Source organism: Equus asinus, chromosome 3 (assembly GCF_041296235.1).
Source record: "Equus asinus isolate D_3611 breed Donkey chromosome 3, EquAss-T2T_v2, whole genome shotgun sequence".
NCBI classification, from domain to species: Eukaryota; Metazoa; Chordata; class Mammalia; order Perissodactyla; family Equidae; genus Equus; species Equus asinus.
Window position 1 is genome coordinate 129,494,402 of NC_091792.1, and position 27,896 is coordinate 129,522,297.

Here is a 27,896-nt window from a genome sequence, read left to right on the forward strand (position 1 = left end):
ACCACTATATAATTCCAGAACATTTTTATCAGCCCCCCCCCAAAAAACCGCATTCCCATTAAGCAGTCGCTGTCCACACCCTCTACCTCTGGTCTCGGCAACCACTGATCTGCTTTCTGTCTCTAAGGACTTTCCTACAAATGGAATCATATAACGGGTGGCCATTTATGACGGGCTTTTTTCTCTTAGCGTGCTTTAAGGTTAATCCATGTTATTGCATGTATCAGTACTTCATTTCTTTTTGCGCCGGAATAATATTCCATTGTATGGACATACCACATTTTATTTATCCTTTCAACAGTTAATGGACGTTGGTATTATTTCTACTTTTTGGCTATTATGTATAATACTGCTACGAATATTCATGTACAAGTTTTTGTTTGAACACTTGTTTTCATTACTCTTGGGTATGTAGCAATTGCCTAGCAGTGCAATTGCTGGGTCATATAATTCTATATTGAACTTTTGAGTAACCGCCAAACTTTCGCACAGCAGTGGCACCATTTTATAGTCCCACCAGCAAAGTATGAGGGTTCCAGTTTCTCCGTATCCTTGCCAACACTTGTTTTTTCCTTTTTTTAAAAAAAATTATAGCCATCCTAGCGGGTGTGAAGTGGTATCTCATTGTGGTTTTGATTTGCATTTCCCTAGTGACTAATGATATTGACAACGTTTTTATGTGCTTGTTAGCCATTTCTATATCTTCTTTGGAGAAATATCTATTCAAGTCCTCTCCCCATTTTTAATTGGGTTATCTTTCAGTTGTTAAGTTGTAAAAGTTTTTTATATATTCTGGATTCTAGACCCAGTTCAGATACATGATTTGCAAATATTTTCTCCCATTATATGGGTTGCTTTTCACTTTCTTGATCATGTCCTTCGATGACAAAAGCTTTTATTTTTGATGAAGTCCAATTTATCCATTTTTTCTTTTGTTGCTTGTTCTTTTGTTGTCATATCTAAGAATCCGTTGCCAAATCCAAGGTCATGAAGATTTTTCCTTATATTTTTTTCTAAGAGCTTTCTATTTTAGCTCCTACATTTAGGTCTTTGATCCATTTTGAGTTAATTTTTTGTGTATGGTATGAGGTAGCAGTCCAACTTCATTCTTTTGGGTATTTGTTTTGTCCCAGCACAATTTGTTGCAAAGACTATTCTTTCCCTATTGAATACTCTTGGCACCTTTGTCAAAAATCAATTGACCATAGATGTATAGGTTTATTTCTAAACTCTCAATTCTGTTTCATTGATCTATATGTCTATCCTAGTGTTGGCACCACGTCATCTTGATTATGATAGTTTCCTGGTAAGTTTTGAAATTGGAAAGAGTGAGTACTTCAACTTTGTTCTTTTTTTTCAAGTTTGTTTTGAATATTTGGGGTCCCTTGAAATTCCATATGAATTTTAGGGTCAGCTTTTCCATTTCTGCAAAAAAGCCATTAGAATTTTGGTCGATATTGCACTGGATCTGTAGACCACTTTGCGGAGCATTGCCATCTTAAGAAAATTAAGTCTTCCAATTCGCAAACACAGATTATTATAAACCATTTATTTTTTTCCATTTATTTAGGTCTTCTTTAATTTATTTCAGCAATGTTTTATTATTTTCAGTGCACAAGTCTTAGTTAAATTTATTTCTAAGTAGTTTATTCTTTTCTTTTTTCTTCTTTTAGTGAGGAAGATTGGCCCTGAGCTAACATCTGTTGCCAATGTTCCCCCTTTTTTTTTCACTTGAGGAAGATTGTCGCTGAGCTAACATCTGTGCCAGTCTTCCTCTATTTTATGTGGGATGCTGCCACAGCATAGCTTGACAAGCAGTGCTATGTCCACACCCAGGATCCAAACCTGTGAACCCCAGCCATCGAAGTGGAGTGTGTGAACCTAACCACTACACCACCAGACCAGCCCCAGTTTGTTCTTTTTGATGCTATTGTAAATGGAATTGCTTATTTCATTTTTGGATTGTTCAATGCTAGCATATAGAAATACATCTGATTTTTGTATGTTTTTAGTATCCATTTTAACTCCTTGTTTCATTTCTTAGTTTATTCAAAACATGGAAGGGGAAAAGAGCATTAATTGAGACTCTTTCAGAAACCAACACTTGATAGACATACATTTGGTAGCTGAGGACATGGAATGAAGATCAGACAGGAAGAGTGTACACCATGACAAGGAAGCGTCAAGAATGGAACTTTGGTGAACACCAACGATGAAGGGGCAGTTAGAAGGAGAGTCACGCACGCAGGCGTCTGAGAAGCCACAGTCAGAGAAGCAGGAGGAAAACTACATGTTTCGTTCTTTATTGCCATGTAAAGTCCACCACAAAACTTGAGGCTTAAAACAACAACTAGACCAGCTCTGCTTTCCCTCTTTTTCATGTACCAGGCTTAGTATTTGACAAAACAGTTTTGCCCAATATAAAATAAGTCTAGATACCACTAAATTAGATTTATGTGTTCTTTTAGTCCCAAGATTTAAAGGTTTGATGTCGGTGATGAGGAGGTAATGGGCTAGGGCAGTGGTTTGCTAGTTAATGTTTAACAACCGGCTCTCTAGAAAGAAAAAGCCCTGACCTGTAGCCTTCGCCAACTTCCATGGCATGAATAGCCCCACCATGACTGATTTCAAGATGCCGAGGTGCTGTCACTGAATGCAGAGTTGGGAAAAGAGTGCAACCGTCCAGCGTTCTTCAGTATTTCCACCAGACAGATGAAATCGGCATAAATAACCTTAACAGTGTAGATAATAGTGGCAAGTTTTGAGTATTTATCACCTCTGTGTTTAATATAATTTATTTTAAGTTCATATAATTTGATTTTTAATTACGGCTATGTTTAAGAATTGACTCACAAATTTCCTGAAAATCAAACAATTGGCTCTCATGAGCTAGCACAGGTCGGCTTCAGCCAGGGCTGGAGGTACACTTTGAGCTAGGGGACATGTCCTTGCATAAAAAGAAGAACAGGGGAAATGAGGTCAGACGGACCTCTCTCAGACTTATTTATGAAAACTTGGGCAACTCACTGAATCTCAGTTTCTTCATCAGTAAAATGGGATAATATTTATCTCTCAAGGTTCTTATATAGATTAGAGATAAATACGTAGTCTGATCCATAAGAGGTGTTCAAAAGTGCTAGTTTAGGGGCCAGCCCGGTGGTGTAGTGGTTAAGTTCATGAACTCCGCTTCAGGGGTTCATGGGTTTGGATCCCGGGCATGGACCTACACACCACTCATCAAGCCATGCTGTGGCGGTGTCCTACAATCAAAATAGGGGAAGATTGGCATGAATGTTTGCTCAGGGAGAATCTTCCTTACAAAAAAAAAAAAGCGCTAGTTTAATATTATTTTTCTGTTTTTAAGCATTTCCAAATTTAAACATAGCTTCAATTTTCCTTAGTACACAGAAATACAATTGAGAGTTACCCAGGGTGCAACTGGGAGTTACCAAGTCCCACATTAGGTATAGCATTTGTGCGAGGACACAGATGCAACTCAGTTTCACTTATTAGACACTTTGCACGGGCAGAGCCTTGGAAATCTTGCCCCTGGGAGCTTGGGAAGAGGGTGAGCAGAGAATCAGGCTCACGGCTGCCCTAGAAATTGAGGAACCAGCCTGTGGTTATGTGTCCCCCTGCAAGGCCTGCCTCAATCCCCAAGTGTATTCCCAACAGACTGCTCAGAAACTTGACAATTCTACCCTTTAAATTTCAAATATGTTACCTAAAGGGAGCAAAGCTTTGCCCTGAGCACATCACAGGGATCAGCTTATCGGTCAGCCTGGAGGGCAGAGAGCAGGACCCCAGAGAAATGTCACCTGAGGCGGGTATGTGGTTCGGGACCGAGTAAGGGAGGACTGGGGCAAAGTTTCCGGCGTGGAGTGGGACTTTGCAGGGGCCTGTTGGGGTATGAAGGAAGGAAAAGCCACAGAGCAGCAGTGGCAGGGAAGGGTCAAGAAGAGACACAAAACCAGTTCTGCCCCACCTCCCAGAGCTGCGTGGAGTCTGGTTTCACACCACCCCGTGAGAAAGCTAACGTCCTCTTTGCTTTTCTGTCCCCTCAATGGCAAGTGCCAGGGAAACAGTTAATCAGGAAGTAAACGCACAGCGGCTGGCACTCGATCCGCCTTCGACTCGCTTGTCAACATTTCGTAGCCTCTTTGGAGAGGCCTGTGGAAAGGTGAGCTGAGAGGTATAATCCTTTTGCCCCGGGGAGGCCAGGAGTTTTTTTCCCCTTAGTACACCGGTCACTTACGAAACAGCAGTTGCAACCTATCAGGAAAATGCAGCATTCTGACAAGCTCACCAAAACAGGTCTTACCTCAGAGAGTGGTGGCCAAGAGCGTGTTGGGAAACCTGGCTTTCTGCTCAGCTGGGCGTCCCTGAGCAAGTCGCCTGGCTTCTCTAGGCTTCTGTATCCTTTCTGTAAGTCAGAGATAATAGTACCTACCTTGCAAGGTTGTTGTGGGGAGACAGAACGCAAGTAAAATGCTTTGCCCAGTGGTACCTTATGTAGTAGGTTCTCAATAAATTGGAGCAACTGGTGTTATTACTACTGCCTGTGTGACCTTGGGCAAGTTATTTCATTTTTCTGGGTCTTAGTTTCCTCACGTGTGTATTGTGGGCCAGGTGATCTCGGCGGTGTCTCTGGTTCTAGCATTTTATTATTCCGTGACAAACAAGATTCTTTGCCTGGGCTCTAGTTCTGCCTATCTAATGCAGGAGATTAGGCCGTTTGCTTTTGCTGTTGTAATGCTCAGATAGCAAAGACCTTTGACAGCCGAGAAGGCTTGTTCACCCTTCCCCTTGAACAGAGTTCCAAGGCTCTGGGACAAGGAGCAAACTGGGGTGTTTCTCTAACCACAGGATTGGAAGAGGAGAGGCCCTGTGAATGATTATAGTAAAGTGAGAGAGAGAGATGGGTGGACGAAGTCAAAGCTTGTGTCTTCGGGTAGGAGGACAAAGAGGGATAGATTGCAGGCAGGTGGAATCCTATTAATGCCCTTAGCCTTGCTTAATATTTTGAGTTGTCCTAATGTCCTTCACTCAGGCATGTAATGGAACAAGGATTGAGTACCTTGGACACAGAGCGAAGGAAAGGCTTCTTTTCCTCAGACCTGGGTCCCCAGGGCAGAATGTTAAGGAGTTCGGGCTGACTTATTCCCAGCACATCTTGGGTCAACCCCATCTCCATAAAAAAGTAAAGAAAAAAACCCTACAATTATGTGTAGGGCACATTTTCTGCAACCCGTGTTTTCCCACAGCCTCATTTCTTTTGGGGCCTTCCCTAATTTCCATTAGTGATTTCCAGATGTCAGTTAAGGAGCTGGTTTCCAGCTGGTAGAAAGCATTGCTCATTAAGAATACTCACAAGACCCCAGGCTTTTGGATAACAAATCACAGGGCTTCTGTCACCCTCCCAGCTGGAAGGTCTCTGTTAAATGACAAACTTCCTGAAGTTTCTCCCTTCACATCTTGTACTGTGATAAACTTTCAAGATCACATCTCAATTTCTTATACTTTCTCTCACCTTGTGTCACTAATTCCATGCCTCCCCGTCAGTATGAAAGAAGCGTCTGTCACAGAAAAATGGCTTGAGTGGGCAAGGGCCACCCACCACTCAGCCACAACCTGGTTGCCATCCTTGTTTGCCTGTCACTCTGTCTGCTGCCCAGACTCAGAGGATGAGAGTTGCAAGGGACCTTAGAGATCACGTGTTCTCACTGAAGGCCAGCCTGCTCACTGGTCCATGGCCAGATGTCCATGATCAAGGGCTCGGCTCGCTTATTTTCTCCAGAGGCCTGTCTCCTTGGCTTGTAGATGCTGCCTCCTCCCTGTGTCCTCATATAGTCTTCCCTCCGTGTGCATGCATCCTTGGTGTCTCTTGGTGTGTCCAAATTTCATTTCTTATGACACTAGTCAGACTGGATTAAGGCCTATCCTAATGCCTCATTTTAACTTAATTACCTCTTTAAAGGCCCTCTCTCCAAGGACAGTCTGTCACTTTCTAAGGTACTGGGGGCTGGGGCTTCAACATATGAATTTCAAGGGGACACAATTCAGCCCAAAACAGTGAACTTTCCTGCTTCTTTTTGTTGCTGATGTTGATGAGAAGGAGAATTTCAGAGAAAGAGAAAAATTCAGGAACTATCCAGAGGTTGGCAACTAGAACGAAGAATGTAAGATAAATTAAAAGAACTCAAATCACTGGGCCTGAAATAGAAAAGGCTGATTTTTTTTTTTTGATTGAAATATGGGGTGGCTTAAATATGCTCACCATACAACTTGGATGTGCAGGGAAAGTGTTTTCTTTGTGTTGTCGTCTTAGCTGTTGTTATTTGCTAGGTAAAGAGGAGAATTATAACTGAATGCCCAATCCAGCTTAAACCTTTGTCTAAATCAATTAAATAATTGGCCCCTTTTGGATCCTGCTCAAGGTCTCTGATTTCTGATGGCTCCTCCCCTGTTCTCCTAAGGGAGTGTCTGGGCCTTTGTCCCATGGCATCGTTGTGGGGGTAAGAAGTCATGTTGGCTTTATGCAGGCCCTTCAGTGGGTGCTTGTCCCTAGGGATTCATCTGGCACCCACTACTGATGTCTGCAACTGTGGAGCTCCTGGTCTGGGCTCCCTCGCACTTGCCCCCAGCTCCTCACCTCACGTCATCTCCTGGAGCTGTGGACCCTTCAGAGCTCTGCCCCAGCCTCCCTCTGCTGTCCTGGTGCCGTGGGCATCAGGGCTGGCTCACTGGCTCTCCAGTGGGAATGGAGGGAGGCTTGGGACTATAGAGGAGACTCTTTCTCTCTGCCTAACAATGTAGCCCACCTTTTGTACCATGTTGGACTGCCCACCCCTGCCTCCTGGACAGAGCAGAGCCTGCTTCCAGAGGTCTCTTCTCAGCTTGTCCAACATGCCTTCCAAAGGGACATCAGAGCACATATCTCACCACTTCCCCTCCTAACTCAGCTTGTGTTCATGGCCTCTTTTTCCCATGATGCCCCAGGACAAGAAGAGGCAGCAAACTTATTTACTTCCTCGGCTTTATGGCTTTCTGGCTCTGACCTAAATATAACCTACAGACTCCTGGCTAAACCTAGCTCATACAGAGTTCTCTGTCCTATGGGAGGAATTCTATGATCTAGATCAACTTGGAGTTAAAGTTATTTAGAAAAATCCTTTCTCTCACCTCAAACTTAGCATTCTAGTTATTGTCTTGCTGTGAAATCCTATTTCGAATGTCAGAAACCGAATACTAACTCTCTTTCCCTTTGAATTCCTTTAGAAACCATGCTAATCGCTTCACCGGATAAAAGAATTCCTCCACCCAGTAGGGAGAAAGCAAAAGAGAAAAGCACATTAATCCCCCCAATTATGATTCCTGTTACAATGGCTGTGGACTTCTTGATGGGCAAACGCAATTCCCTCAAAGCATTTGATTAATGTTCTTTTAGGGAAGGGAAGGGAAAAGAAGGAAGGAAATTAATATTTTGAAGATAATAACTAATTATCTCCTGTTTTGGTAGGGTAGAGAAAGGAAAATTTGCTTTGAACTGAAATGGAAATAGTTTTGAACATTCTGAGAGATGCTGTGTACAGACTTGGGAATCGGAGGAAGGAAGGGTAATTGTGCCAAAGACGAAGAGATGAACTAAATGACCTCTGCAAACCTCTTCTAACTCACTCTCCTGCTCTCCTAACCCCGAGAAGGCTCCGAGATATTAGTGCCATCTTTTCCAGAGTCCAGTGTGTGTGGTCAAAGGGGCCACACTCAGCATGGTGGCCTCTGTGAGAGTGGGGACATTATAGGGCCAAGAAGTCATTGGTTCAACAGAGAGTCTGTGAAATCCTTCCCAACAAGATGACTCAAGTTCCGTAAACTTCAGGAGACTCAAAGGAATCTGGGAAGAAGAAAGCCAGAAAGGCAGCAGAGATTCCTTTATCCCTGGTGATTGGGAAGCTGAGAGGACTTTGGGCAGAGTGAACCAACTCCGCCACAGGGCCTGCTTCATGACTCTCTGGGGCTGCTAGACAGGGCTCCCAAACAAAGCTCTCCTGGCTTCTCCAAACCTCAGTTTCCTCATCCACAGAAAGAGGGCATTGGTATGTACCTCCTATATTTATTGAGCAGGTTACATGAGATAACATCGATCTAGCATCTAGCACAGGGCCTGGCACGTAGCAAGTTAGTACATGGGAGCTGTTTTTATGACTGTCATTATTTTTAGTGAAACTCTGAAAGAAACAACACAGGGAAGGCAGAGTGGAAAAACCTGCAAGAGGATTCTCTGGTCTATGAAATAAACAAAAGATTGCTTTGTATGGCTTTTTTCCTCCTCTGGGTAAAACCAAGGAGCAAAGATACCATTCTAAAGTTGTGGTCCATGTTGTCAAAAAGTAATCCATAATGTAACCAGGATCATCTGGGTTTTTACCAAAAAAATGACAAGGATATTTGACCCCACACTGTAGAGTCAGGATCAAATGCAGAGAGCTAAGCCCCTCTACTGTTCTCTCATGACCCCAGAAAAGTCAGAATCCTCAGGCTGAGTGATTTGGGGCAATGTATGGCATGATACTGAGTGGGAGGACTCCGGGTTGAGTGAAGAATGGAAAATTCCCATTTTTATTGTGGCTTCATAACTGGTGTGTTAAAGATGAAAAAAAGGGATAGAAATAATGCAGACCAGAATTGGGGGTGGCAGAACCAGGGAAGTCAGGGACCCCAGAAGTAGAATTGAGAAAAAAATACACTCGAGCAGCTCAAGAAATATTCCCAGTCATCACCCCCCTGATTTTCCAGATAACAAAACTAGGCTCATAAAGTTAAATTTCTGGCCGAAGTCCACAGTTAACAAATCTGGGTCTCCTGGCTTCATTCTAGCACTCTTTCCATATCCAGGGATCAGAGAGAAGACCCTCAGAGAGAAGAGCCAAAAAGTGGGGAGAAAGGTCATTTCTATTCAAGTCCCAAGATCTGTGATTGGTTAGCTGGCAACTTACAGCTTCATGAAAGGAAACTTGACTCCGAGAACTGTCACCAGGAGAAGGCCCTGTGGGTGGAAGCCTAGTGTTAAGACAACAAGAGGTTGGAATTGAGCAATGGATGGCAGGAGTCCAGGCACCGGAAGGGAGCAAATGCACCTGTTCGGGCACCGAAGCATGACAGGACTTGGGCAGGTCTCACCCCAACAGGAGAGAAGCTGGAGGAGGACAGAAAGCAAAAGGCTTGATTGAAAAAACTCACTTTACAACTCTATCCAAGTTTCCAGCACATCAGTGGAGGCATTTTTTTCCCCTTGCTGCCCAGCATCTAAATCCCTCTTCCTAATTCGGAGGAATCCGCCATTGGGAGTCAGAGCATTCTTCTGGCACCAGCACAGCAGGAGTTAACCAGAGGACATGAGGCCAGCATAACTATGCTGTATCTTCTGATTGTTAGCCAACACATGCAGAGTACAGAAGCAAACAGGCAGAAAATCTGTCACTTCTTGTCCTCGACTGCCAAAGAGACCACACAGGTTCTAGGACCACATCACCACCCAGGGCTCTGAACGGTGCAAAGTCATAGAAGCAGTGATGTCGGATCTGTGGTGGTGGCTGAAGTGGTCTAGCATTGAGATCACTCGCCAAGGATAGTGACCATGGTTGACAATGGTGGTGGCATCCTGACCACGTTATGTCTGCTACCTAACCTCCATGGTTTCCAAGACTGCTTCTCCTACCCTCTTACGGATTCTGTGAGCAACCTTTCATTAATTCATTTTCCACCGTTGTTGGTCAGCATCCAACTGCAGGCACCTGGCTGACACAGGCACTATTCCTCACCTGCAACAGGAGAAGCTATGGAGTTTTAGAAGGCTAAGATTCAGCTCAGTTGTGAATCTTACAAAGGCAGATGCAAGAGCACTATGGAAGATGGAAAGGTTCACAGTGGAATACATACTGGGGAAACACATTTGCAGAACCATCTGTTATACTTGCTAAAACCACTTCTATGATGCTGGCAGAGAGATTTGGCCAGAGAGTCCTGCCACTTTGCTCTCTGTAGGGACAGACCCATGTTCAAGTTGGAGGTTTAGAAACTTGCCCAGGGTCACACAGGTAGCCAAGTGGCAGAATGCTTGGAAGCTGTTGGGTTCAATTGGGCTTTGAAACGTCAGGAAGAAAAGAGGCTTTGGTTCCTTTTAAAAAGAGGCATTAGATGCTAAAGGTCTGGGCTGGATTATATGATCTGCACCAAGGACTTCCTCAGCTCCAGAAACAATGAAGCATTGACTGAGGGAGAGAGAGAGTCGAGAGTTGTTTCCTGATTGGAACAAAGACAACCCTAGGATTTTTAAGCCACGTTGAGAAAGTTACAGAGCCACACTCTCTCCCTGCTTTTCCATGCTGATCATAAAAGAGGAAGAAGGGAGAAATCCATGGTGGATATGGGGAAAGACCCTCACATCTTCTGTTTGGCTCCCATTTTCTAGGTCCAGGCTCTGGGCTCCCCTTTCCTTCTTTGCAACATGCCTCAGGGACTTATCCTGTTTCCATTTCCTCCCCAAAATCTCCTCCCACCCACTCTACCCCTGGAGTTCCTATCACTCCTTTATCCCAGCCCGAAATGGCTACAGAGTAAGAACATCTCATTCCAGCTCTCCCCAAAGACGAACATAAGCCTTTATTCTCTTCAGGATTTTCTTCCTCAGAATTTAGGACAAATAGGGGAACAACAGAAATACAAGCAAAGGGGGAGTTACAAAGCTTAAGAATCTTACGAAGTTTACATAGTCCTGCTTCTTGCATGCTGGGCCAAGGCAGTACTAACTATAGCTAACATGACCAGGCATCTGTTATTCACCAGGCACTGGGCTAAGTATTTCAGCAGGTATTATCTTTATATTCCCAACAACCCTATGCATTTTATTAATGGGACTGAAGCCAAGAGATATTAAGTAACATTTCCAAGGCCAATTGGTAGTTAGCCGCCAAATTTGGATTTTGAACCCAAGTCTGTCTGAATCCGTACCTGGTGCTCTTCTTTTAAATTTAATTTCATTTTTATAGTGCTCATTTCCATCCTTGTCCCTCCTTCCATCCCCTCTCCCCTTATAGATAATTTCTATTGACTTATGATTTATCTTTCTAGTGTTTCTTTTTGAGAATATACATACACACACACAGATTAAATGTAGGGCTCTTCATACCATGCCCTGCCGAATGCCTACTCTGTCTTTTTTTAAAAAACAAAAAATCAATTTAGTCAGAAGGAAAAAGATTTCTAGAGCTAAATAAGAGGGCATTTGTAGGAAGTGAATGCTTCTTTAGGTAGTTGAGAACAGGTGCATAAGGATTTTCCAACATTGCCTAAAACCTCCCAGATAGCTTTTTTAAGTGTCTGCAGTAATAATATTAGTGTTTGGATATCACAAACAAAAGTGTGAACAAATTGGACGTTTCTCTGACATAAAATAGAAATCAGGTAGAACCCTAGTAAAAGCCTGGCACCCATGTGGCCAAGTGTCTGCACAGAGTGACAAAAAAGGAAGCATATTACTGTAACCAAAAGTAACAAAAAGTGAATTTCAGTCTTTACTCATATCTCTCAAAAAATTATCAACAGAAATCCAATTCATAAGCCTCAGCAAATTTTTCAAATCCATATTCTCTCCACTAGTCAGTCCATGATGCTTTTTCTTCCTCCCTCCACCTTTCTCTGTCTGCCCTGGCTCTTTAGTACACAGCTCAACTTAGCCCGTATGCTAAGGCTTCCTCGACTTTTTTTCACTTCTCAGACCCTATTTCTACCGATCCCTTTATTTCTTCTGGTCACAAAAGATCTAGGAAACTCAGCTGGCAATGACTCTTCTTTACTGGGAAGGAGAGTGGCTCCTTTCAGGAATACTGATATGCTGATACAGCAATTGCCTGCGCACCACCCAGTAACTCACCACTGATAACAGTTTAGTGGAGAAACAGATCAGGCATGTCTTCGGTAAGGAGCAAGAAATCACACCAGTGATTTGAATAAGGAAACTTTAATATAAAGAACTGTTAACTAGCAGAAGGTGATTAACTACTAAAAGGAGTAAGAGAGACCCCCAAGGGGTTCAGAAGCAGGCAGCACAATAAAAGGAAGTTTCCACCTCTATGCTGAAGGAGCCTGGACAAAGAAAGAATTAAGGACTTAGGAGACCTGTTCAAAGAGCATGTGGCTACTACAAGAACACACAGCCTGACAATGATGAAGAAACTTAGCAGAGAGCCCAGGCTAGAGCTGTCTCCAGAAGCAGCTCTCTCTTGTCAGAGGTTGTGGGCAGACCAGAGCTGTTGAAAAAGGTGTTAGGGTGCAACTGAAACTTGTCCATATGGGCTTTTGGGCTCTCCTGCTGAATGATAATAACGGAGTGCGAGAATCTAGCAGGGAGCTCTCTTTCAGCAGCTGTGTCCTTGGAGTGTCACTCCAGTGCCTTATTTATGAAGCCTAGCATTCTGTCAGCTGGCAAAGGAGAAATGTTTACAGGGTCCAGCTCTGATATCACAAAAGTGTTTAAAGAAGGGTGAATTTGGAGCTGAGAGACAATAAATTGATAAAAGGCACAGGCCCTGACAGTCAGAGTGGATGCCAACTATGAACAACCAGTATAGGCTCACTGATAGTTGAGTATCATGCTAGAGTTGTGCAAAGATGTTGTATTTCCCAGACTCTGTTTCAGCTTTCTGCTCTATCCCTCTATTCTGCTCTATCTGCTATCTATTCTGCTCTGTGAAATAGGATGCAGCCTGTACTCAGAAATCAAAAAGATCCAACAGAAACAGGTGATGGAGGGCAGGGTGTCCAAAGGATAATTTTTGTTCCAGACATTTATGAAGTACCAATTGTGGGCCAGACATTGTACTTGACTATTTATATGCATTATCTCACTTAAAGCTTTTAACAATCTTAGAAGGTTGATGTTATTCCCGTCTTTCAGGTGAGAACACAGAGCTTCAAGAGGCCAGGTAACTTAATGAATACATGCAGCTAGTAAGTGATGGAAAAGGGATTTGCACTCAGGTCGGCTTGATCATCACCAAAGTCTGCTTGATCTATCTTTTCCAAGAGGGATGTGTTAAACTGCTATACTTTTGTGAGTTATTGCTTTCTATGTTTTGAGGCTACCTTCTTAGGTGCATGTTTGTTCATAATTCTTCATATATAAATCATATAATCAGCATATAATGTCCCCCTTCATCCCTTATGATCGTTTTTCAACTTCAATTCTATTTTATCTATTATTAAAATTGCTACCCCATCTTTCTTTTGGTTTCCCTGTGTGTTTTTTCATTCCTTATTTTCAAATTCTCCACATCCTTTTATTTCAAATACGTCTCTCTAGAAAACATATTGCTGGATGGAGTGGAGGAAGACATTTTATTGTTGTTGTTATCATTTTTAAAAAATTTAATCTGGGAGTCTCTGACTTTTTGTCTTTGATTCAGTGCACTTTAGAATCAAAGTACACGCTGTATTTCTTCTCAGAACAAACTGGAAGGCAGCTGAGGAGATTAAGAAGCAAGAGGGGAGACCCAGACAAGAGAGCAGTGGTCAGTGGTTAGGTGTCAAAGGGCTGTGAAGAGAGGACCAAGGTAGAAGAAACAGGACAATTGATATAGGAAAATGATGTAGAGCCAGGGACCTGTTCTTAGAATTGAGGGTACGAGTGGGGGGTCTAATGATGGAGGCAAAAGCAAGGTCAGGGTTACTGGAGTCAAGGACCAGTCACATGAAGTAAAGAATATGAAAGAACATGGTGTTTACAAATATTAAAATATTTGTGATTCTATACCCAATACCACGTGGACCTCTTTAGCAGGTGTGCTAAGTGACTTTCTCAGCAATGTATTCCAAAACAATTGCTTCCTTCTTCCAGTGTTTGTTTTTTCTATCCTTGATTTCCTAATGGTTGTATTTGAGGATAAATCAAATTTCTTTAAAACAATTGAATAAAACAGCTTCTAGCAATTCCTCTTTCACTGAAAGATTGAATTACTTATCCACCTTTCTCCTCCCAGTTCTTGTGCCTACTCCCTGCCATGAAAGCCACTCTTCTCATCCGCAAAAGGAAATAAAGTCATCAAATACCATACTTCTAGAACTATGATCACAGAAAAAGAATTGGAAAGATTGTCAATAGGGCAATCCTAAGGAGCCATACATTTGTCTGATTTATTATTTTCCTTTGGTATTCATTCAGGTTGTTTGATGTCCCAGAAATTGAAAGTTTGCAGTTCTATTGACGCTTACTTTGGTTCACTAACTATGGAAAAGTTATCTTGCATCATTTATGTGGCCAGTGGATACAATTCCTTCCATAGAGCATTTTCCAGGTTTTGACACACTTCCACATATACCACGCCATTGAAAGCCTCTCACTGCTCACTGAACGGGAATGTTACAGTTGGGGAAATGGAGGCTCAGCATGGTAGAATGATTTTTTAAAGACTATAGCTAGTCAGTGACTCAAGTGGGACTCAAAACCAGGATTTCTGACTCCAAGTTCAGTCCTCTTTTCACTTTTCATTGTTTCCTCGTCCGCTTCAATGATTTTGTCCTCTGTCCTTTCTCAGCCACTGTTATGGTCATGCCTTAGACCTTGTCGTGACTAATAACCTAATTACAACATTCGTTTTAAGCATCTCAACTACTGCCCACTTCTATTTTTCCAGCTCACTCCCTCTTGACCCTGACCCAAACATTTCTTTGAGCCCACCAGGACCTATAATCCATTAGTGTTACCTCTTCACCCCGTGTTCTCACCTTCCAACTCTCCCAGCTCAGATTCAATGGTATATCATTGTCATCATTCTCCTACACTTCTTCAGCTCCCTTGCTCCCATCTCCTTCCTGGTAAAGCTACAACTCTGGTGAAATCTAATTTGCCACCAATGTAGCAATGTCCTCGGGTAGCTGGATGTGGACACACACACACATACACACACCACCACCACCACCACCACACAGGCTCATTTTTGGTTTCTGAGGATTTCTTTCAATAAATAGCACCCCTCTTCCCCATCCAGATTCTCAATGAGTTGAGAAATAACACAAAGTAAATAGGCCAAAAATCACCTTTATTACTGATAGAGACCAGATTAGAGAATAGGGTTCAGGTTGGTTGGTCAAGGTGCTTGCTGATATGAAGTCCCAGTACCCACCCAGCCCCAGAAGCAGCAGCAGCACTGGACCAGGACTCTTCCTTCAATTATTTCCATAATTCAACCATTCCTCGCCATCTTAAAAACTACCACTTGGGTCCGAGCCACCATCATCTGCCCCTGGAATATTGCAGTAGCCTCCTAATTGTCTCCCTGTGTCTACCCTTGCCCCGCTCCTCATTTCTCCTCACCATGGCCAGAGTAAGCCTTTTAAATTAGTAGTTCTCAACCTTGGCTTCCTGTTAAAATCACACAGGGAAGTTTTAAAAATCTTGGTGCCCAGATATCATCAAGTTATTCAAAATCTCTGCGGAGCCACACATGATCTGATCCTCCCATAACACTCCAACCTTGTCTCCAGCCCACTGGCCTCCTCACTAGTCTTCAAATACACTAAGCGAGCTCTTCCTTGGGCTCTTTATCCTTACTGTTCCCTCTGACTAGAAAGCCTTTCCTTAAGATAGCCATGTGCCTTGCTCCCCCACTTCCTTCACTCTCTGTTCAAATACCTCTTTATTAAGAGGCCTTTTCCAAGTACTCTATCTAAAGGCACACACACACACACACACACACACACACACACACACGCATGCTTCACCCCATCATTCTGTACCTCCATTACTCTGCTTAATTTTTTTCCTTGCAATATTGACTCTCATTGACTCTCACCCCCACTAGAATGGAAGCTCCATCAAGGCAAAGATTTTTCCCAGTGCCTAGAATACTGCTTGACACAGAGCAGGAGCTTAATAATGAGCTGTGAATGGATGAATGAATGAGTGAACTTCTCCTTCACAAAATATCAGCTCAACCACACTGTCTTCTTATTGGTGTATGAGACTACACAGGTTATCATCAACCAAGATATGTCCAATCAAGGGTACCAGGTACGACTTTTAGCTTGCTAAAGAACTGCCTACTGGATAGGAAAACTACCCTCTTTCCTCCTTCTTCTTCTCACCTCCCCAGTTCTACTCCAGTATCTCTGAAATAAGATGAATTCTAAGCAAAGGATGCAGAATTAAGCTTGATTGTCCCCACTGGTGAGGTACCCTGCCCAGTTTGGCTTTGATGAGAAGCAATGTGGCAGAGTGTTCGTGGATCTGGGCCACTAGAAGGCATATCCTGCAGAGCTCCATCCATGTTGGAGGGAGCGACAAAATCCTAGTCAAAAGCCCACAGCAAAATCTACAAAGGAAGACAGGAGGATCGAGGATGGAATCTGCAATGGGTCATCCTATGCCTGTCATTACCAGAATAACTAGGCCTTTGTTTGCAAAGGGAGGGATGCTGAAGAGGAAGGGAAAGAAGGAAACGGATTTTTATTCAATGCATTTAAATATATTTTTCTTATAAGTAACATATGGGAGAAATTTAGGAAAATCTTAAAAGTAAAATGAAGCAAATGATTTTTCATAATCCCACTACCTAGATATAACAACTGCTCAAATTTTTATGAGTTTCTTTACAGTCTTCTTCCTATGTGCTTTTCGTTACTCACATAAACAAAGAGATTTTTCCTTTCATTGGCCAAATTTCTGATCATTTCTGTAGGGTACTCCTCCCAAGTTTGCACCCAAATGGATGATCATTTTTAAGCCATTTTGAGATGCATTGCCCAGCTGCTTTCCAAAGAGGTCATACTAATTTATACTCCCTCCAGCAGGGCATGAGTATACATGCCTCACCTGGCCTCACTTCACCTCACCTGCCCAGAGCTGACTAAAATCACCTTGAAAACATTTGAATCAAGACACTGCATAAAAAGATGAAATCAGCTGGCAGCACCCTCTGACCGCCTTAAACTTCCCAGAGAGGCAAAGAAAAGGCAAGAGATAAAGTTCGATAGATTGAGATGCCCCCTTAGTCTGAAAAAAGTGCTTCTCATCACCTGCCTTGGTCTTTTACAACCGCCATTAACACCTCCCCAGTTCTCTTATCAGATCTGCAGCCAATCAAACCCCTTCCCCCAGGGCTTCTCTTCTTCCCTGAAGCCAAATTAAGCCTCTCTCCTTTTTGTAATTTCCCTGCTTTAATTCCTTAGGACTCTCCTGAGCTCAGAGCTTTCTCAAGAGCTCTTGAATTTGGCCTCTCTCATTCCTGATTTGCAGCAGCACTTTCTCTTCATCTGTCATCAGGAGATCTGGAAGAAATATGCGAGCATCTCTACCCTGGATTTTTCTTTGTGGTGTTGTGTGTATGTTTAAGAACTCAAAATACCTCAGAGACCATGATGATGGTGAAGCTGACTACGAAGGTGATGATGCCTCTGCTCTCTGCAATGATGCCTGGCATTGAGTGAACATTCCATTCACTGTGCTCACCAACTGGATACCCGTGTCCTCTTAATCCTCAGGTAACCCCTACCCTATGGGGTGGGCACTATTATTACAACTATTTTACAGATTAAGGAGATTTAGGAAAGGCGGTTTGATTTAGGTCACTTAAGCTGTAAATGGCAGAACCACACCTAGAGCAATGTTTGATTCCAAAGATGGTGTTCCTCAACCTTCCCCTGGGTTTTCAATGTATCCATGCCAACATTTTCACTCACCTATTCCTTTAATAACATAATATCTTAAAATTGCATCTTCTATATTTACAGCAAATCTATTTCCCTTCCAAAGATTTCTCAAGACCTTGGGGAAGGGAGAATGCTGTCACCCTCACTATAGACAGCTGCTCCAGGATGTTCTGTGGATTGCTCCTGGCTTCTCATAACTTTTTCTCCAGGGAGTGGTTCACCCCAAATATCCCCAACACTACCTCTTTCCCAGTGTACACACAGCTTCACTCTGCCTTCTCCCTTCATGACACCACTACACCAAGAGTTGGATATAGATCTCTTCGCTGAAGGCTTGGGAGGAATAGGAGTTGATTACTGAACAGAAAGGAGGGCTTGACGTTTACTATCAGACTTCATTGCTATGAAGTCTGGTGATGAGACGGTTTAGTGGAGTATATTCCAGAGTAGGGGCTCTGGAGTCCAAGTCGTGGCCCTACCACAAAAGAGCGTGTCCTCGGTGATGGAGCCATCCTGGTGGTTTACAGTGGCCTCGGTTCTGATAGGTTAGAACTTATGTTGGTGGCCGTTCCGATTGGTCAGTTTCTGGGCGTTTGCTACCAACATTATGCTGGTCATTAAATGTTTTGAATATCATCCTCTTATTCGGGGTGTAAAATTTAGCCCATTATTTAAGCATTTCTGTGGCTTAGTTTCCTCGTCTTTTTGCTGGAGGCCACAAAGCCCTTTGGGCTTGGAGTAGGGAAGGCTGCTTACTGCAGTGACTGGTGTGTGAAGATAGATAGGAGGAAACTTAGAAAATGAGGTATCTCTGTGCACTGGTGCTGAAATAGACCATCAGCCAAGTAGCCTGAGACCTATCCGGTAAGACTGGATCCTGGATGGCACCATTAAAAAAAGTCCTAAATTCATATGACTGTTTGCTGACAACTTCATGAGGGCAAAATCTATGTGTGGTTATTGCTGTAAAAACTCCTTAGAGTCACTCCTTGTAGGAAAGCAGCTTTTTGTCACCTGCCCCAGGTGAGTGAGTTTCAGATGAATGAGCATCAGAGGGGTCTCTGGAAAGAAAATAAGGGGAGATTTCCTGGTCAACTGACAGGATTATAAAAAGCTGCCGCTTTAACATTAGCTTTGCATCAGAGGGAGAACTCACAATGATTTAACTATCTAAAAAATTTAAATTATTTTCTTTTAAAAAATCTTTAAAAGGCTAACCACAAACTAAAAATATATATGTTACAAAATATGACAAAGAGTTTAATCTCTTTAATATATAACTCACACCAGGAATGTATGGAGGAGAGGCAGTGTAGCAACATGTAGAAAACATTGTCTTGGACCCTAATTCTTTTAAATGGCTAAAGAACATGAATGGACAAAACATAGAAGAGTAAATGTAAATGACTAAAAAACTTTTGGAAAAGATATTCAGCATCATTGATAACTAAATCAATTTAAATTTTTAAAAAAGAGTCTTTGCCTGTCAAATCATTTATTCATTCATTCATTCAACAAATAAATATTGAGCACGTACTATTTTTAAGACAATATTCAGATCTTGGAGCTTCAGCAGTGAACAAAGCAGACACAAATTCCATCCTCTTGGAGATTTCATGGTAGCATGGGAGGCAGACAATAAAAAAATAAATATGTAAAATCTATAGTATGTTAGATGGTGAGAAACAAGAAAAGTAAAACCAGGGAGGGGAGGGCCTTAGGGAGGGGGAGAGGGCAGTTCTCTTTTAGGGTGGTCAGGGGTGAGTAAGTCACTGAAAGAGATGAGGGGATGAGCAATGCAGGGGAAAGGGCTTCTCAGTGGGGATGCCAGAAAGTGAAAAGGCCCTGAGGCAAAAATGTGGCTGTTGTGTTCAAGGAACCAAGGAGGCTGAGTGGCTAGAACAGAATGACCAAGGAGAGAGTGAAAGGAGTCGGGCTAGAGGAAGAGGGTAGAGGCCAGATGATATACGACTCTGTAGGTCACTGTAAGAACTTCAGCTTTAACTCACAAAAAAGTGGGAAGCCCCGGGAGGGTTTGGGGAGAGGATGGTGTAATCTGATGTATCAGTTTGCTAGGGCTGCTATAACAAAATACCACAGACTGAGTGGCTTAAACAGAAATTTACATTCTCACAATTCTGGAGGCTGGAAGTCCAAGATCAAGGTGTGGGCAGCTCGGTTTCTTCTGAGGCCTTGCAGATGGCTGCCTTCTTGCTGCGTCCTCACATGATCTTTCTCCTGTGTGTGCATCCCTGGTGCCAATCTGTGTGTCTGAGTTTCCTCTTCTTATAAGGACACCAATCACGTTGGACTAGGGCTCACCCTAATGCCTCTTTTTAATTTAATCACCTCTTTAAAGGCCCTGTCTCCAAATACAGTCACATTCTGAGGTACTAGGGGTTAGGGCCTCAAAGTGTGAATTTGGGGGGGACACGATTCAGCCCATAACAACTGATTTACATTTTTTTCTCCTTTTCTCCCCAAAGCCCCCCAGTACATGGTTGTATATTCTTCGTTGTGGGTCCTTCTAGTTGTGGCATGTGGGACGCTGCCTCAGGGTGGTTTGATGAGCGGTGCCATGTCCAAGCCCAGGATTCGAACCAATGAAACACTGGGCCACCTGCAGCGGAGCACACGAACCTAACCACTTGGCCACGGGGCCAGCCCCCTGATTTACATTTTAACAGCATCACTCTTATTGCTGGGTTGAGAAGAGATTTTAGGTTTACAAGGGCAGAAACCAGGAGACCAGGTAGGAGATTATCACAACAACCCAGGTAAGAGACGACAGTGGCTCTGACCAGGTAACAGTAGTGGTGGGGAAAAGGTGGCGGGGAAGAGGGATTGGACTCTGATCCCTTTGAAGAAAGACAGAGCCAGCTGGATTCACTGATAGATTGAATCCCGGGTGGGAGACAAAAGGCAGGAGTTGAGAATGACGCCAAGGACTTTAGCTTGAACAACTAGGAAAATGGAGTTTCTGGTTATTGATGGGGGCAGAAGGTGTAGGTTTGTAGTAGAGGGGGAGAGGGTGATTTCAGAATGTCTGTTTGGTATTTGGACATGTTAACTTAAAATACTTATCCGACATCCAAGTGGAGAGGTGGAGAAGGTAGTTGGATCTATAAGGCTGAAGTTCAGGGGAGAGATCAGGGTGGACATAAAAAAACTGGGGGTTGTCAGTTGTTTTTAAAGCCTTGAGACTACACAAGATCACCCAGAAGGCAAGTGTAAATAAAAAGCCGTAAACTATCATCGCCAGTGAGGATGCAATGAAATGGACATTCAAATACACTACTGATGGGCATAAAAATTGGTACATTTCATGAAAGCATCTTGGCAATATGGATCAAGAATCTTAAAAATAGTTTCGGTGGATGTTGACCAGGTGGCATCTGATCCCTTTTCCTTGTGAAATAGAATCCCTTTTCCACCACAGAAATTAGACTTGCCAAATATTTCCTTTCCTTGTCTCCCTTGTGGCACATGATCTAGGCTTCACCTATCAGATACACCGGCCCAGATCTGGAACCAGTGCCACTAATGTATAAAAGTAGGGACTTTATGGAACAGCTACTGGCAAAGATGGCTGCAACAGAGGTGGCAGAGGAGTTGGTTCCGGGGCCTGTGTCCACTGTTGCAGCTCTGTGATATCTGTGCTACAAACTACCCCACAGTGATGGTCATGTTGAATTTATATGATCAGCTCTGCAGTGCGATTTGAGGCATTGTTCCTGGCTGGGAACTCCAGACCTGGTTCTCTTGTCCTACCAGAGATTCTGTGCACTACTCATTGGTTTTTCATACTGGCCATTTCTCGTTGGTCATTTCAATAATAAAGTAAAATTATTTAATTCTGCATAAATGAATCAGTTGGTTTTTTTGGTTGCAACTAAGAGCTCTGATACAAGTCATATCTTTTTTTTTTTTTTTGAGGAAGATTAACCCTGAGCTAACATCTGCCACCAATCCTCCTCTTTTTGCCGAGGAAGGCTGGCCCTGAGCTATCATCTGTGCCCATCTTACTCTGTTTTATATGTGGGATGCCTGCCACAGCATGGCTTGATAAGCGATGTGTAGGTCTGTACCTGGGATCTGAACCAGCAAACCCTCGGCCACCAAAGGAGAATATGCAAATTTAACTGCTGCACAAGGCCGGCCCCAACATATCTTTTTTTTTTCCAAATCAGATGTTTTGACTCAGTAATTCTACTCCAAGAATCTACAATAAAGCTATAGAAAATTCCAACTAAGATTTATCTTTTTCCATTGTACTTATCATCTTCTAACATACTAAATACTTGACTTTCCGCACAAGAATGTAGGCTTCATGAGTTAAGGGTTATTTTGCCCACTACTGTGTCCCCACGCAGGAGGCAGACTCTAGGATGGCCCCCAGTGATCTCCACATCTTGGTATTCTGCCCTTGTATAATCCCATCCCTTGAGTGTGGCCTGGATTTATTGACCTGCTTCTAACTTTGACATTGGGTTGTAAAATGGTTGTGACTTCTCTCTTAGATATTCTGTTTCTCTTGGACCACTTGCTCTGGGGGAAGCCATCAGCCACGCTGTGAGGCAACTCAGTGGAGACATCCAAGAAGCAAGGAAGCGAAGAAGGCCTCCAGCCAAGAGCTAGCAAGGAACTGAGGTCCTCAGTCCAACACCTGTGAGGAATAGAGGCGCATGTGAGTAGCTGAGAAGTGGATACTTTTCTAATTGTCTTCAGATGAAACTATGGCCCATTGTGAACACAACCTCCTGAGAGACCTTAAATCAGAGCCACCCAAGCTTGCCGTACCCAGATTCCTGACTCAGAAATTGTGAGATAATACATGTTTGTTAATTTTAGCTGCTATGTTTGGGGGTGATGTCTTACTCAAAGATAGATAACTAATACATCCCAGCACTTAAAATAATGCTCTGCAAATACTGGTTGAATGAATGCATGAATAACAAATATATGGCCAAATGCAGAGGACAAAAGAAAGAAAATACACAAAATCATTGACAGTGATTGTCTCTGGATAGATTTGTAGGCCCATGGGTGATTATTTTTAAGTATTTATCATTCCCATACTTTGCCCCAGCTTTTTATTGTGAAATATAACACAAAGACATAACATTGCATAAATAAACAGCTTGATGGAGTTGATTACAAAACCAGCATGTATGTAACCAGGTGAAAGAATAGAGTATTGCCTGCAGCACGGAATCATGAGATTCTTTTTAAAAATGTTTTTTTCTTCATATTCCCCCCAAAAGGTATGTATTACTTTCTCTGTCAATTCTTTAAAAAAATGTTTTTATTGGGGGCTGGCCCCGTGGCCGAGTGGTTAAGTTCGCGCACTCCGCTGCAGGCGGCCCAGTGTTTCGTTAGTTCGAATCCTGGGCGCGGACATGGCACTGCTCGTCAGACCACGCTGAGGCAGCATCCCACATGCCACAACTAGAAGAACCCACAACAAAGAATACACAACTATGTACGGGGGGGCTGTGGGGAGAAAAAGGGAAAAATAAAATCTTTAAAAAAAAAAAGTTTTTATTGTGGTAAAATACACATGACATAAAATTTACCATTTTAACCATTTTTAAATGTAAGTTCAGTAGCATTAAGGACATTCACATTGTTGTGCAACCACTGCCACTGTCCATCTCCGGAACTTTTTCCATCTTCCCCAAGTGGAACTCTGTACCCATTGAACACTAACTCCATCCCCCTTCCCTCACACCCGTCCCCCTCCCCCCAGCCCCTGGCAACCACCATTCTCATTTCTGTCTCTATCAATTTGACTACTCTAGGGACCTCATAGAAGTGAATCACACAGTATTTGTCCTTTTTATGAATTACTTCTTAAACTAAAAAAGAACTATTAGAAATTACAAAATACAATTAAACTCATGAGAACCAGTTCAACTTGGTTGAAAGTCTGTGATTCACAGCAATGAACAGTTCAAACATGAATTAATCAGCTCTCTGAATGTCTCAACATGACGAGACTTAGAAATTTCTCAGCAAAGACATATATTTTTGTATATTCCTACCATTCCCAAGTTTCCTCAAATCACTTTGCGTGGGAGTGAAGCAGAAGCCACAGAATAGGGGGAAGGTTTAGAGATGCCAAAATCTCATCACAGTGTGCCAGCCACCTCACCCCAAATGACCCTTGACCTGGAAATGTTCACAGCAGAACAAGAACTACAATAGTAATTAATAGTTAATTAAATAATTAATTAGACCAGCTGTCATCTATGAAACACTTACTGTGGGCTGGGTCCCATTTTAAGCACTTCCTATGATTAACTCCTTCAATCCTCACAGCAGTTCTATGCGACAGGTATAACCATTACCTTCACTTTGCAGATGAGGAAACTGAGACACGGGGAAGTTGAGTTACTTGCTCAAGATCCCACGGGACAGAGTTGAGCTGGTTCCAACACAGACAGTCTGGCTCACTGCCCTTGCTCTTCACCCGTGGTTCTCCAGCGTGAATGCCCACCAGAATCCCAGGAGGGCCTGTGAAAACACTGATCCCTGGGCCCACCCCAGAGTGTCTGATTCAGTAGTTGTTAGGTGGAACCCCAGAATTTGCATTTCTGACACATCCTGAAGTATGCTGTGGGGCTGGTCCGGGAACACGTCTTGAAAACCACTGCTCCTAACAAACTTAAAGATAATTATCACGTCATGAGCATGTACTATGAATCAGGCACTTACAGGAACAGTGACACTATGACAGCTTGTTCCCGTTTTACAACTGAGGACTTGAGAATCAACAAGAGGCAGGACCTGCTCGAGCTCACGGAAGGGGAAGAGCTGCAGTCTGTTTTCAAGAGCAGCTTTCTGAAGGCCACAGCCACTGTCTTTTACACCCCGCTGCCTCACTGACAGAGCTAGACCGGGTGCTTTAGGCTGGGTCACAATTGGGCACCTCTTCAAAGCAATGTTTAGTAAATATTTGTCTTTATTTTGGTGGAGGCAGGAGAAATGGATTTTCTATTAATAGAACTCTACACACCACACACATATATCTTCTTTATGTTCAATAATAGAATTAATCCCCTGCACTGAACAGAGCCTAACAGTTTAGTCTCTGTGGCAGCGTCTTTTGTCTTATATTATTTCTGTCACTCATAACTGGTGGTATTTGGTCATTCAGAATCATTAAGGATGACAATGGAGGCAGTTTCAAAGTCTGGTTTAACATTTAGGTTTGCTTCTTTTTTGATTTTCATGTTAGCGTAATGTTTCCTTCATTTTTAAAGATCTTTTTCTCTCTTTTGTGTTCTTTTACAATTTACCAAGCCAGGCAAATTCTGAGAAAAACTAGTAAATGGTTTGTTTCAGACCTTCAGCTGGCTCCAGGAACCAACTTTATACTACTGTGGTCTGATGGTCTCAGGGTTGATGGGGTCTATCATTGGGCTACTTGCAACCTACATGGACCCAGAGAAGAGTTTTTGCTCCTCATTCAAGGTTGCTATCTACTTTGGCAAGATAGGGACAAATTCATATTTATTCTGTTACATGAGGAGTGATATGTAGCTACCTGGCTTAATTGGTGCCCAATTTTCTATTTTTTTCCAATTTATTGTGATCTCCACTGTTAGTTAACCAAAATCCTCCTATCCCACAGAGTCCTGCTGTTGCTCAAGAACTGGGGGTGCAGCAATGTGGTGAGGGAAAGTGGACCCCATCCTCAGGCCCAGGGAGTAAATCTCGTTGTTCTAAAACCAGTCACACAAAGGTGGGGTCTAACCTTTGTCAGTAATGGGTCTAGGGGTGTACCTGAGACCAAGTTCTGGTTGATGAGATATAGAAGGAACACTGCTGGGGCTTCTGGGAAAGATTTTGCTGTCTGATAAAAGTAGGGAAAACTATTCCACATCCTATTCTTTCTCATTGCAAGTCTTTTTTTATAGCACTTATTCCATTTGCAGAACATTTTTTAGAATAGCATAAGTTACTGCCTATTCTCTTAGTAAGAGTTGAACCAGATGTTAGAGCTGGTCTCCACAAAGAGATAGGATGCCTGGAGTTCCATAGCTCTGACCCTACAGCAGCTGCCCAAGACGGGGCAGGAACTGGAATGCTCTGAGTCCACTGCTGGAGACAAAGAGCACCTGGATGTCAGCCATCTCTCTGCCTGGGAGCTAGTCTCTGGACCTTGGCCCAGTTATCTGAGGCGAGAATCTCATTTGCTATATGTTCTACAGCTAAATTACATATGAAGGCTGAGATAGTCTCACAGCTTAAATAACTTCCCACAAACCAAGCCATTAAGAATTCGAGGGAGCTGGCGCAGAACAAGACAATTCTCTATCTATAGGTAGGTTTTCTGGCTTAAGGGCCAGTGTAACTGTAAAGCTTACAGTTATGTGAGCTACACCTAGGAACTTGCAACTATTCAATTTCTACTATAGTTTCATCACTTATTAATTGAATTAATTAGGAAAACAAGATATATAGCATCAACTTTGTCCTACAATTCATTTCAATCCAGCCCAAGGCTCAGGGATAGGAGGGGAGCCCTGCTTCAAAGCTCCGAGATCTTGAATCAAGGCGATTCACTTGGTTTGGGTTTATATATCAATCTTCCAAACTTGGGACCTGCAAGTGGAGTTATTAGAGTGTGAATGGCTGAGGTCAGCAGGATCCAACTGGTCTTCAGGCCAGAGACAGGGCCAAGAAAATCCTTCCGTGGCTTATAGTCAGATGAGGACCTCGTAGGCAGAGTTGGTCAAAACACTGTTCCCCCAAAATCAAAGACCCAGACTTTCATTGTCTCCATAAAAATACTGAAGTGTTTTACAGTTTACGATTCTGAATTATGTTTCTTCTCTCTTCTTCTTGCGTAGTGTAGCTCAGTTGTTTTTGTAGCTCAGGCCCACTTCAAAGCTTTCTCACACTGAATTCTTTACATCTCTACAAGCCAAGATTTAGTCGGTTTTGCTTCCTGTAGCTTGGTTAACGAAAACAATAGTAGATAGTATATTCTTTTTTGAACCAAAGACACTTCTCCATTCTGCTGGTTCTCCTGGAGGTAGTGCCCCTTCCTCAACTTGAGAATGTGTGTTGTGGTCTTGAATAATCCTTTCAACCTGTGTTGAGTCATTTAGTTCTAAATGTGATTAAGATGCACACTGTGTAAAATGGAAATTTTATCTTATTGGGGTTTCTGTGACCTGGATAAGGAAACATACAAAAGAAAGAGATCCTTTATTATATCTCTTACAATATCCATCCCCATCCTTACTTCTCTCATATTTACTTATTTTACTATTATTACTTCACTCCCCTCCATTGACATGAATTGTCGGCTACCAATCAGTGTACATTTTGCTTTCATTACACTTTCCTTTAGATAACGAAAACTTTATTGCTTGTTCCATGAGTTTTTCTTTTAATATGAAGATTCTATGACTTCAATTAAATTAAAAAATTATTTTATTGAGTATCTACTACATGCCTATTACACGTTGAATTCTGTCTCCCCAAAAATATGTTGAAGTCCTAACCCTCAAACCAGTGAGTGTGCCCTTACTTGGAAATAGAGTGTTTGCAGATGTAATGAAGTTAAGATGAGGTCATACTGGATTCGAGTGGGCCCTAAAGCCAGTGACTGGTGTCCTTATGAGAAGAGGGAAGTTCGGATACAGAGATAGAGACGCACAGGGAGAACACCACGTGAACACAGAGGCAGAGACTGGAGGGAGGCAGCTGTGAGCCAAGGATGCCAAGGACTGTGGGCAACCACCGGAAGCTGGAAGGGGTAAAGAAGGATTCTCCCCCAGAAACCTCAGAGAGCATGACCCTGAAGACAGCTTGATTTTGGACTTCTAGCCTCTAGAACTGCGGGACAATAAATTTCAATTGTTTTAAGCTACCCGGTTTGTGACGCTTTGTTGTGGCAGCCCTGGGACATGAATACAACGCCCAACTAGATGATGAGATGGAAAGGTAAATAAGATACAGTTCCTGTTGTCAACGTCCTCACAATCTAAGGGAGGACACAGCTGTGGGCATTTTTTAATTACAAATTTTTAGTGTGTCGTAAGTTTAGAAATATGTACACACTATAGAAACAACGCAAAAGAGGGAGGAATTAGCAAACTGGGAGTACAGAAGATGCTTTGCAAAAACAGTGAATTTTTTAAATTCTTCAAAATTTTTCCTTTTATGCAAAAGCATTG

At 42.7% G+C, this 27,896-nt stretch overlaps 1 long non-coding RNA gene across 2 annotated transcripts; it reads left to right on the forward strand.

Moving 5' to 3' along the window:
• The first annotated feature begins 1,094 nt into the window (after positions 1 to 1,094).
• On the forward strand, positions 1,095 to 14,305 carry LOC139044873 (uncharacterized). Of its 2 annotated transcripts, XR_011502256.1 has the most exons (4): positions 1,095 to 1,306; positions 4,072 to 4,180; positions 7,279 to 8,096; positions 8,896 to 14,305. It is a non-coding gene; the product is annotated as an uncharacterized lncRNA (long non-coding RNA). The 2 variants fall into 2 exon arrangements; XR_011502255.1 differs by lacking the exon at positions 1,095 to 1,306 and having other exon boundaries at positions 1,342 to 4,180.
• Positions 14,306 to 27,896: the final 13,591 nt, after the last annotated feature.